Raw genomic sequence first — 13079 nt, forward strand, 5'->3', positions numbered from 1 at the left:
TCTTTCATATCCTTAACATCTTTATACAAGAAAATATTACAAAACAAAAAGACAACATTTCTAAAAAATTTAAGCTAAAAATTTTTATAATCAGATGATTGTCATTGTTCGCTGCATTTAATAGACATGTACATTCAAAATCTACGAAATTTGACAATGTTTCTAGCAACATGTTGAAATCGTTTTGTAAAAAAAAAAACTTATTATTGCTTATTTGAAAAAATTTCGTAGTCATTTTACAAAAGTTTTTTTATAGTGCGTTTTGACAACTGTTCGGGCGAAAATTCAAATTCGGTACTAGGCTTTATTAGGTGTTCACATATTTGAGTTGAGTATTAATAGATGTCCGGCTTCCCCAGCACAAATGAAATGGAATTACCCCATACATCGAATTCAAGAGCCCTTCAATAACTTGAGTTATAAATCTGATCTTATCTCAAGGTATATAAAGCCGCCCAAACATCATCACTATCGTCTACAGAATAATAAGGCCTGTCATGTGTTGGTGTGTCCAAATGCATTAAAGCCCTGTTATAAGTAAAAGATAGATAGACGATGGAACCTCGTATGAACGGAAGGGCGGACGGAAATATATGCTCAGCGAAAAGCCGGAGAGAAATGACAATTTGTTGTTGTGTGGTGTGGTGCCATGTCTTATGGCACATGCCTCATGTCTTTCAAATTGTTGTCATCAAAAACTGTTTTCATTGGATTGGCGCTTTTAACCCAAACGCATGGTGGACAATGCAGCAACACTACCAACTCATATTTAAATAAAGGTAGGTAAGTACACGAAGCTCCTTTGGTTGTGGTCGAATGTAGACGTCAGTCTGTCTGTTTGGTTTGGGTTAAATGTTGCTTTTATTTAAATGACTTCGGTGCTCCATAACAAGCCCCAACAAGCCATGAATTGGCCACACGACCAAGCTAAAATCCTCCAACATCACCAAGTGCTATCGTTGGATGTGTCTTTCTTTGTGTTTTTTATTGCTGTTCGAATTTTTTTCTTTCTCTCACATTATGTTGGCCGGCTACACTTCGATATCGGTCCATTTGGGATTGTCAGAGAACAACATGAGTTCATTTAATTTTCTACTTTTTTGTTGTTCATTTGTTGTGTTGTTTTGTAGCCTATGGCCCTTTGATCTTTAGCCAACAGAATGTTTTTCATTTTGTAATAACTTGTGATAAATTGGTTATGATGTTTCCAAGCTGCAGAAATGTTCGTTGATATTACGTATGTGGACATGTAATGTAGTTACCTAATTTTTTTGGCAACAAAATTGTGTCTTGAAATATATTTCGTTTCAAGGACACTCCCAATACGAGGAGAATTCCTATCGATACCCCTTTGTGATCATAAATGTTTTGCTTATTTCTTACCAAGACTAACCGTGACTTCGCCGTTTTTCTTGTTAAGCCCTAGTGGCTGAATTATTGTCAGCAAAGACGCGCCTCATGGAGCCTGTGACCGACCGGGTTTCCGCTTGTAGGACCGTATTATGGTCAGGCAGCTAGAACCCGAACACGGCCTTCTAGGTAGATACCTGTTCTCTTTCCTAGTTTCGATATATCTGTGAAGCATGCACTACAAGATGACATTACTAGCATTCCATCAATCGAGGACTGTGGTAACGTGGCCAGGTTTCCAATCGGTGCCTTGCTTATACCGTGATAGTACCACCTAGTACTGTCATAGCCAATTAAAGTAAAGTACCACCTGTTGCTATCTTTTATCCAATCTCCAATCGCATCGCTTAGGAAGTATATCAATTTGCTATCAACACATCATTGTTGTTGGTGATTTTAACAGTAATGTATTGGTTGAACATCAATTTTCCGGTTTCATCGAATTACTAGGTCTACTACTAACCAACCGTACTGTTCCAACATATTCTACAAGTCATTCGTATGACTACCAACAAGTCCAAAATATAACATTTCAGGATTTTAAAAAACTGAACTTTAATCTTCTAGAATGCCTTACTGAAAGTGTTTCAAGGAATTTGATATTCCAAATTCATTCTATAGATGACCAATTAACATTTTCAAGATCACATTCGCTTCATATATAATCAATACATTCCTGAAAAGACCATTTAAATAAAGAATGAACAGCCTCCTTACAGATCTACACAACTGCACGAGTGTTTCAAACATGCCAGCCTAACTATCGCAAAGCACATAAACGAGGCAAAAACACTGTACTTTAAAAACAAATTTAAGAATGCCGTTATTAGCAGATCCAAATGGAGTGAAATTCGGAGAATTTGTATTGGAGGAAAAAACAACACCCAAACTCATCTGAATCTAAACATCAATGAACTGAATGAGCATTTTATATATGTATGCATTACATACATTCCTTTGAAAATATATATGAAAATTCGCGTACAGCACCTGTAGAAAACCCAATTTTCTTTTGCTTTACAGATGCATATGAAGACCAGTTCAGTATACTTTCAATTAAATCCCAGATTAATTAACATTATCATACCACAATTGCTACCATTTTAAAATATTTCTTTCTCCGTAAATGAAAACATGCAAAAATCATTGCCGTTATGGCGAATCAAATTGAAGAGTTTTTGCACACTCAAAATTTCTTATCTAGCATTTGACACCATTAACCATCAAACGCTTGTATTCAAGCTGCCAAAGTTGTTTCATTTTTCACAAACTGCTTGTAAATTGATATCTTCATACCTTGATCTCGTTCTATATTTTGTAACGATAGTTGGTCAATTAACCTCATTGCTCCGAATGAAATAAAGGACCCGGATTGGATCCTTAAGTTCCATTCTGCGTCCTTTATTATGAACCCTATTAATTATTGACCTACCAAACGTATTTGTTACCTGCAAGATTCAAATGTATGCTGATGATGTTAAACTTTATATCTTAGAACAGTTACTGAATGATATCCAAACATGTATTCTTATAAAGGGTGATTTTTTAAGAGCTATAGGAAAGTTCTTCAAAAAAACACATATATAATTATATATATAATATAATTTAATGTTTGAAGATTATTTCATGGAAACGATGACCGTGACTGCGTCTCAAATGACCCAACCGCTTAGTCCAATTTTGGCATACTCTTTCCAACATTTTGGATGGTAACTCACGAATAAATGATTCAATGTTGTCTTCCAATGCGTCAATTTAAGCGCGCTTGTCTGTATAGACTTGAGCTTTAACATAGACCCACAAAAAATAATCAAAAGGCGTTAAATCGCATTGTTACAAGTGTTGTGTGGCATGTGGCACCGTCTTGTTGAAACCACATATCCTGCATCATCACATCATCTTTGAAGAAGTACGGTCCAATGATGCCACCAACCCATAAATCTCACCAAACAGTGACTTTTTCTTGATACATTGGTAGCTCTTGCAATGCTTCTGGTTGATCTTCACTCCAAAATCGACAATCCTGCTTATTTACGTTCACGTTACGTTACGATTAAACTGACCATTAAATGGAAGAAGCGCGAAATGAACTTTCTTAACAGAGCAGGCATTTTGATATTAAAATTCAATAATTTATTGACCAAACTGAAAATGTTTAACAGTGAAGCAAAACATGAAACGTGCGTGAGCTGTTTAAACCCGTGTTGCCAAAAATATAATACCTTAAAAAAACACCTTTCATATAAAAAACAATTTGTGTTTGTTTGTTTGTTGGTTTATTTGTTTGTTTATTCCCTAAGGGCTCAAAAACGGCTTCACCGATTTTCTTCAAGTTTTCAGTGCATACTGATCCCGTGGTGAAAATAGGGTACTAAATTTTTTGGCGCCTGATCTCGGAGATGGTTCGTGGGATTTTTACGAAATTTTTTATGTTCTCTTATAGTAACCAAAAAATAAAAATTTTGTATTCACATTTCAGATGGGGTACCTAGGAAGCCGCCTTACCTAAAAACCCACCAAATATATATAGACCAATCACGACAATATGGGATTCAAATCAAAGGTATTTAAGAGCAGGAAACGTATCTGATATCTAATTGTGGGATCAAGTTTTTAGGGGACCATCCCAATCCCCAAAACACCCCTATATCGGACACATATACCGACCAAAGCAACTTGGTATCAAATTAAAGGTCTATGGGAGTAGAGCGCGAATCAGAAGTCAATATCCAAGAAAAAGTCTATGGGGCCATCCTGCCCCCATAACACCCCCAAATAGGACGTATTTGCTGACCATTGAAAAATGGTCAGGGCCTAGTTCCTGAGTGAACATCCATCCCCCCAAAACACCATCCCAAACTGGACATGTTTGCCAACTATCGAAATACAGGGCCCAAATTAAATATATTTGAGAGTAGAGCACGAATCGGTTATCAACATAAGGGACCAATTGTCTAGGGGACGTCCCACCCCCATAACAATCCAAAAATAGGACGTATTTGCTCGCCATGACAATTTGGGCTTCAAAGAGAGTGAATCTCGATGTTGATAGTTTTTAAGGTCCACCCCCAAACAAGACATATTTGCTGAATTTTGCAATATGAGGCTCAAACGAAAGATATTTGTGATTACAAAACGAATTTGATATCCAATTGTGGGACCAATGGCAATATGGGATTCAAATAAATGATATTTGAGAGTAAAGCTCGATGATGATATTTTTTCAGGGCTGAGAGTTTCGGGGACCACGCCGCTCCCCAAAACACCCCTAACTCGGACATATTTACTGTCCATGGCAATGTGGAGCTCAAATAAAATGTATTGGAAAGAAGAGCACGAAATCGATATCCCTTTAGGGACCAAGATTCTGGGGGTTTTTCCCTAAACACCCCACATTGAACATACCAATATAGGGCTCAAATAAAAGTTATTTGGGAGTAAAATACGAATCTGATATCCAAATATGGGACCTCCCCCAAAACACTCCCAAAGAGGGCAATAAGGGGCTCAAGTGATAGATATTTAAGATTAGAAAACTAATTTGATATGCAATTTTGGAACCAAGTGTTTGGGGCATGCCTCATCCCACAAACTCCCCTTAAAACAATGGCAATATGGGATTTTAATTAATGGTATTTGAGAGGAGACCACGATGCTGATATTTTTTTAAGGCCAAGTGTCTGGAGAACCTCCCCTACCCCCAAAACACCCCTAAATCGGGCATACGTATTTACCGACCATGGCAATATGGGTTTCAAATGAAAGGTATTTGGGTGTAGAGCACGAAATTGATAAACACTTTGGGGATCAAATTTCTGGCTCTAAACCTACCAACTAATCACGCTGGGGGCAATTTACTGTTAGTCAAGAGACATACAAATGACATTCTTGTAGCATGGTATTTGATTGACGAAAATATTCAAAAATTAATTTTGTAAAAAAAGTCGTAGAGAAGCGGGCCCAGTTCAGCTTGTCTCTGATATGAATAATAATTTAAATTTAATTAATAATTGGGTTGTCAATTACTCATTAAGTTTAAATCCTATTAAAGCAAGCTGATGGTCATACATAGAAGGAGCATAACAATTCCTGGTCATCTAGAAGTAAAAATTGGAAAGGCGAAATAGCCGAATATCTCATTATGCATACCAGATATTTAATCTTACATTTAAAATCTGTTGAGTATAAATGCTTGCAATTACTGCTTAAGGCTATCTGAACACCTGCAATATGCCAGATCAAATCGAGGACGCAAATTTAAAAGTCAAATATCAGTGAGACAATTAATTGTGTACAGTACACGTCCCTGGAATACACTTCTGTCAAATATTCAAGTCAAAAGCGATGCTTTTAAATTCAAACGTAAGCCTTACGAATATTTTAAGTTAAAATTGCATCTATGCCTGAAGTATTTTATATTCGAAGTATTGCTATAAGATATTTCAAAAACTGTAATACAGGGTGGCTGATGAATATTGCTACAATGATGAATATTGCTACATTTTTTTTTCGGTGTATGGAATACATTTTTCTTTTATTCATGTTAAATTAAATTATTAAATTAATTATTAAATTATTATTAATTAAATTAATTAATTAATTAATTAAATTAATTATTAAATTATTATTATTAAATAGAAAAAAAGTTATTACATTTTTTTTTGGTAGCGGCTTTCATCAGCCACCCTATACACTAATGTGAACCACAGTAAAATATAAAATGTAATGCTGTTGTGCTTGGGGTTAGAGAATTAAACAAACAATTTAATAATTGGCATGGTACGTTCCGATTAATCCAATATATAACCCAAATTATTTTCTCATGTTTACCCAAAATATATCAAATTCGTACATTCTTGATTTTGTATTCACATTGGAAACATTTGTTTTTTATATTTTGTTTGTTGAAAAACAAATCAAAAAGTCTTAAACATTAGATCAAACAAGTAAAAGCGAGTTCTTTTCCCGGCATCTCTTCTTAGACAAAAAAATATAAAAGAAAGGATTTGCTCTACTATATCAAGATATGTTCCGGTTGGGACAACAATTAATATGTTGGAGACCTGTGTAAAATGTCAGCTAATTCGAACAAGAATCGCGCCCTTTAGGGGCTCAAGAAGTAAAATAGAGGGATCGATTTATATGTGAGCTGTATCCGGCTATAGACCGATTGAGGCCATAATAAACAAATATGTTGACGGTCATGAGAGAATCCGTCGTACAACATTTCAGGCAAATCGGATAAGAATTGTGCCCTCTAGAGGCTCAAGAAGTCAAGACCGCAGATCGGTTTATATGGCAGCAATATCAGGTTGTGGACCGATTTGAACCATACTTGGCACAGTTGGATATCATAACAAACTCGTCGTGCAGGGTTTCATTCCAATCGGATAAGAATTGCGCCCTCTAGAGGCTTAAGAAGTCAAGATCCAAGATCGGTTTATATGGCAGCTATATCAAAACAAGGACCGATATGGCCCATTAACAATACCAACCGACCTACACTCATAAGAAGTATTTGTTCAAAATTTCAAGCGTCTAGCTTTACTCCTTCGGAAGTTAGCGTGCTTTCTACAAACAGACGGACGGACATGGCTAGATCGACATAAAATGACACGACGAATATTTCGAGTAGTTACAAACAGAATGACGAAATTAGTATACCCCCATCTTATGGTGGAGGGTATAAAAAGGCTTTTTATTTGCCTACATTCGATTGCATGTAAAATTTGTGTTTCCTTATTTGGTCATAAAATTTCATAAATGGTTCAACTTACGGCCGCGACAAAAGATATAGTTTTATTCAATTCATAATTGCAATGTTTCATATTAAATCTGAGTTCGTCCAAACAGCCGAGCAATAGAGAGCGTGGGGTGGGAGACAGGGGGAACTAAATGGCCAATCTTCAATTGGACCGTCCCAGGAGTTCGAAAATAGTCTTTTTGTTTCAAGAATTCTCCTTTCAGTTTTTGTGCCTGTTAGCTCGTAATTTATCTGTGGGAAGTTTAAAGTGAACTAATACTAAGTAAAAACAATTTCGTAGCTGCTAAAAAATTGTCATCTAATAACGAGCATATAATTTTTTAACGCTATTTATTAACATCAGCACCCTCTTTTCAACCTAACCTAATCTAACCCACACGTTTTCCGTTAACCCGGGATAGTTTCCTATTTCCTTCTAAAGACCCCAATATAGATATTGAAATTGGTAAGAAAATTCGGATGTCATCACACTATTGAATGAGAATTTCGTAAACGAACAAAGGGAGGGATATCTATTTTACAAGAACGAAGCACCTATAACTATCGTTAGCATTAGGAAAGGGTAACCACCGTCGAAAAATATTTTTTTTTACGATATCAAATATTTAAAACGGATTGATATTACAAACATGTACTCATTAAATTATTTTCCAGGCAAATGCAGAACATCACAAGGCCATACAAAACTTTGAAATCATATTTATTACAATATGTTGAGTCCGTTTAAGAATTTTCACAAACTATGACATAGATCATGGATATACTTATCTAAAAAGGTGAATACAAAGTACAAAAACTTATTCCAAGTCAAACGAATCAAGTGAAGAAATTAAGAGTCCTAAAGCGAACGATCAAAAGTCACTCATTTTGGTTGTGCCACAAATTGAACAACAAAAATACATTTAATTTGTATTTATTGGCGATTTTTATTACATGAAAGAGCAACAACTAATTGATGAACATGCAACACATGCATATGGGAGGGGATCCAATGGCAAGTACCCACAACTGTGGTCTTCACATGGTCAAATAGGGGCTAAGCATGTATGTTGTACTTACATATGACTGCGACTCACTTCCACTCACTGTATGGATGCGATTGGTGGTGGTGGTGTTGGCGGTGGGCAGAGGCAAGCAACTGGCATTCGACTGGCATTGCCTTGAGCAGCAATCTGTTGCTGCCTTTGCGATTGTTGAAACACGACAGGTATCGGGGGGTTCTTATCGAAACATTAAATCGAGTTTACGATGCAATTTTGTAGCGAATTAAATGCAATTTGTGAAATTAATTTACGAACATTTGCACTTAAATAGCAAACTAATAGATAGGAAATGAAGATAAACGCCTGTTAACTGGCGCAGTGCCAAAACCACCCAACTTAGTTGCCTCGGCGGGCTAGGCAAACAAATGCAACAACCATCGCCTATCACACTGCAAGGCCAGGCCAACTGAATGGCCAGACATGCCTCCAAAGGAGTCATCACATTTGGAAGCGCATTTCGTGTTCCTAAGGCATGGGTGGTGGACTCCGTCTATACCTGCAAATCACCATATGCGCGCACTCTCCCTCTTTGGGGCGACGGCCTAATTGGACCTGTCGTTTGTCTTATCTGCTACACAATGCATTATCGCTTTCAACACATTCTCTTAAATCGCTTACTTGAGTCAGTCGAAGTATGCGTGTGTGGCCAATATTAGAAATCTGGCATAATAATTTTAGTCTTTTCGATAAACCAGATAAGCGTGAATTTATATCAGTGTCATTTGTTATACTATCATTTTGTTTATATACAATGCTCGGTATAAGCTTTAAAGTTGCATTTTAATCATTGAATAGGTTCGTGTATGGGATAGAAAGGGGAGCCAAAAATAATACTACTTCGATTCTGAAAAGGCTTTTTATACCATCCACCACAAGCTGGGACAAGGTGCAAAATCCCTCGCTAGATAAAACGTCAAAATGCGGTCTATATTGGGACTCTTTTATTTATTTATTTATTACATCGTTATGCTGAGGTTAGGCTGAAAAGAGGCTACTGATATCAATTCGCCCCATGCTTGGTAATCAGCTTGTTGTGCGCTCTAAAAACTATAAACTAACCTCTAAAAAGAAAATTTTAAATAAAGATTTCCGTGGTACTTACAAAATCCATTATTGTTTTTAATACCACTCCCCTAAGTTGGTTCATGTCTGGTATTGTGTCTCCACCTAAGTGCAGGTATCTGTTAGACGCGAAAGCCAGGCCAAAGGAAATGCTCCCACGTCTCATCATCTTCCCCGCATGCCCTATACATGCTTTCACTTACCGCGCCGATTTTACATAAGTGAGCTCGTAGTCCTATGTGTCCCGTTATGATACCAAAAGCTATACTGACCCGCTTCTTGCTTCCTTTCAGTATTAGCCTCGTCGTCTCACGATCTGGATCCCCCTTCGGATTTTCGTCGTCCTACCGACCGTTTCGCTATTCCACAATGTTTCATGCGCATTCGTCGCCCACTTCCTTAACTCGGACGGCGCCGACCCGAAAGTCTTCGGGTTAACCAAGTTTATTGACGTCAGTCCTCTGGCCTTCACCGCCAAATCGTCTGACTTTTCATTTCCCCTTACTCCGTTATGGCCCGGCACCCAAACGATGCGGATGTTGCCATCCTCAGAGAAGGCGTTAATCCCTTCCTTACACTGCAAGACTGTTCGTGACCTTACCGTCCTTACGCATTCCGTGATCGCCCGGATTTCCGCCAGCAGGACCGTATTATGGTCAGGCAGTCTAAAACAGATCTCAGTCCCTGGGTTCCAAATGTAGACCCCCAGGCCCACTCTGTCCTCTAGCTTTGATCCATCCGTGTAACATGATCTTCCAGATGGTAATACTGGGATTCCGTCAATCCAAGACTGTGCCGATGGCAGCAGTGCGTCGCACTCGTCTTCAAGGTTCATCTCAGGTATCCGATCGGAAACCTTTTCCCTTCCTTTCAAGTTTCCTATCGTCGCCTCGATTATACCGCGATGGTATGAGCTGCTCCCATCCTCAATCCATTCTCCCGTCGCCTTAAGTCTTATGGCCACAGGGGCTGCCTCACACTTAATCTGTATGTCAATGGATCGGATATCGTGGTCCACATCGCTCCGCCTATGCCAAGACAACATGTTCTCTGAACCTGTTGTATGGTCCCTATGTTGCACTTTTTCTCCACAGCAGTCCACCAAACTGCTGAGGCGTAAGAAAGTATTAGTATAATCACGCTCCTGTAGAGCCAGTGGACTGTCCTCAGATTCAGGCCCCATTTTGAGCGAACGGCCCGTTTACATGGTACCCAACATATGTGAGCCTTCTCAGTACGCTCCTGAATGTGACACTTCCAATTCAGTTTCCTGTTTAAGATCACACCTAAGTATTTGACCAATTTACCTACCGTGGCACCTGTCTCCTTGGGAGGATAGAATGTTCCATTAAATGAAAGCGCAAAATAACTGGGTGTTTTGTTGCACAAGAAATTGAACTTAAAATCAAACATTTTGGAAAGGCCAAGAAAGGCAACTCTTGTCCCATACACCTGCAAGAGAGCCATTGGAAACAGTTGAGGGTGTAAACCGAGTGTTATGCAATGGATCTTTACTGCAGTTGTTAGACATATAATGTTATATGGCACCAACTACACCATCTGATGCACTAAATTTAATGCTACATCTAATGCCTCTGGACATTGTGGCTAGACAAATTGATGCGACCACTGCTTTGAGGCTAAGGGAACTTTCTCTTTGGAAACTACGGACATTATTATACAATGCCCGATGTTGCATGCAGTGTGGATTACACATTGCCTGAGTCGCCTTTTGGTAAAAAGTACTGTACCACTATTCCTGTAGAACAGTTTGGAAATATGATATCCCTGGTTACATTGACTTCTATACGGATGGTTCTAAACTAGACGACCAGGTGGGCTTTGGGGTGTACTCTGAAGACCCAGGACTGATCATATCGAGAAGGTTATCCGACTTCTATAGTTTCGTTTCTGGCACTGGCTGAACAGATCAAAATTCACCTGTTCTGAGTGCAGGGCCACAGAGATATCCAAGGGGATTGTAGAGAAGACAAGATTGCGAGACTAGGACCTATCTTGCACATTCCGGGGGAACTGAAATCTGTGGGTCTTCAGTATCAGGCCCGAAGGCCAATGAATGACAGATGGTCATAAAGAGGTGTTTGCACACTCCATAATTGTGGCCTAAACCAGATTTCAAAGGAACAATGGTCACTGCTTATCGGAAAACATGCTGACAGACTGAATGTTGCAAGTAACGACTTTTGCATTAGCTGTGAGGATGTTGAGGAAGAAGAGACTATACATCTGCTGTATGTCCCGCATTGGCAGACAGAAGGAGTTTCACTTAAGGTTCCCAATTCTTTGAGAACTTGTCTGAATTATTGGATGTGAACATTCACAAGTCGCTTTTAAGCGATCTGGATGGTTTAACGGTAAAAACTTGCACATTTTAAACTGTATAACCATACAGAATCCTAAATAATAAGTTATAATTAATATGGTGGTTTGATATGTTTTACTCATACGAATTGCATTATAATTTGTATACCCACAACCGAAGGATGGGGCTATATTATTTTTGTCATTCCGTTTGCAACACACCGAAATATCCATTTCCGACCCTATAAATTATATATATTCTTGATCAGCGTAAAATATGTCCGTCCGTCTGTCTGTTGAAATCACGCTACAGTCTTTAAAAATTGAGATATTGAGCTGAAATTTAGCACAGTTTTTTTTTTGTCCATAAGCAGGTTAATTTCGAAGACGAACTATATCGGTCTATATATTGATATAGACCGATCCGCCGATTCAGGGTCTTAGTCCCATAAAAGCCACACTTTTTATATTTGATATAGCTGCCATATAGACATATCTCTCGCCCATAAAAGCTGCATTTATTGTCCGATTTCGCCGAAATTTGACACAGTGACTTATGTTAGGCTTTTCGACATCCGTGTCGTAAATGGTTCAGATATGGTTATATTTGGATATGGCTACCAAAGAGACCAATTTTTTGTTCTACAAAATTGAACAATGACTTGTACTTATTAGACCACTCAATATCCGTGTCGAATTTGGTCCAAATCTGACCATATTCCGATAAAGCTACTATGGGGGCATAAATAATGCATTTTTCACCGGATTATGATGAAAGGTGGTTTACATATATACCCGAGGTGGTGGGTATCCAAAGTTCGGCCCGGCCGAACCTAAAGCCTTTTTATTTGTTAAGTAATCCGTATAAAATTTTTTACATTTTCTTTTGATACATAATATAAATGATCAAATTTGTTTTTTCACATAATGCAATACCAAGCATAAAATATAAAATATTTCCAAAGAAAGACATTATTAGTAAAACTAAGTGTATTCAAGTGTCATACGGTGCAACACATACCTTGCTATGTAAAATGGGATTTAAAATACGTTTTCCAAGTCCCGATATCCCATAACAAATTAACACATGCAAAAAGAATGAGAAACAGCCTGTGTAGGAATCACGCTAAACATTGTAACACATCCGTCAATTACAAGGATTGGTGAAAATGTATTTTAAATTGGAAAATTTCCATTCGTTATTCGACTGTTGAAAATTGCTCACATATCCATGAATATTTAATTCAGATGCCGTTATATTACATGACCCCTTTCGCCAGAAGGGAGATATGGCAAAAACCAATCAAAAATTGCGTATTGTTCCATAAATTCCCAATCCATGAATATTAAGTACTGACAGTTGGTGCTAGTGATAGTATGTAAGCACATCATGTCACTATGAAGAACATACGACAAACGTGCACACCCGACAATGTATGTCATGGCTAGGCTTTTACTAAAACCCAACCACCCAAGCC

At 38.0% G+C, this 13079-nt stretch overlaps 1 long non-coding RNA gene across 1 annotated transcript in view; it reads left to right on the top strand.

The window, feature by feature from the left end:
• Window positions 1–239: 239 nt before the first annotated feature.
• The window catches only part of LOC106086811 (uncharacterized), a 58313-nt gene continuing 45473 nt past the window's right edge, over window positions 240–13079 (top strand). The window contains exon 1 of the long non-coding RNA XR_001221171.1: window positions 240–779. This is a non-coding gene — a long non-coding RNA (uncharacterized LOC106086811). The remainder of the gene's footprint in view (window positions 780–13079) is intronic.

The sequence above is a fragment of the Stomoxys calcitrans genome, chromosome 4 (assembly GCF_963082655.1).
Source record: "Stomoxys calcitrans chromosome 4, idStoCalc2.1, whole genome shotgun sequence".
NCBI lineage: Eukaryota > Metazoa > Arthropoda > Insecta > Diptera > Muscidae > Stomoxys > Stomoxys calcitrans.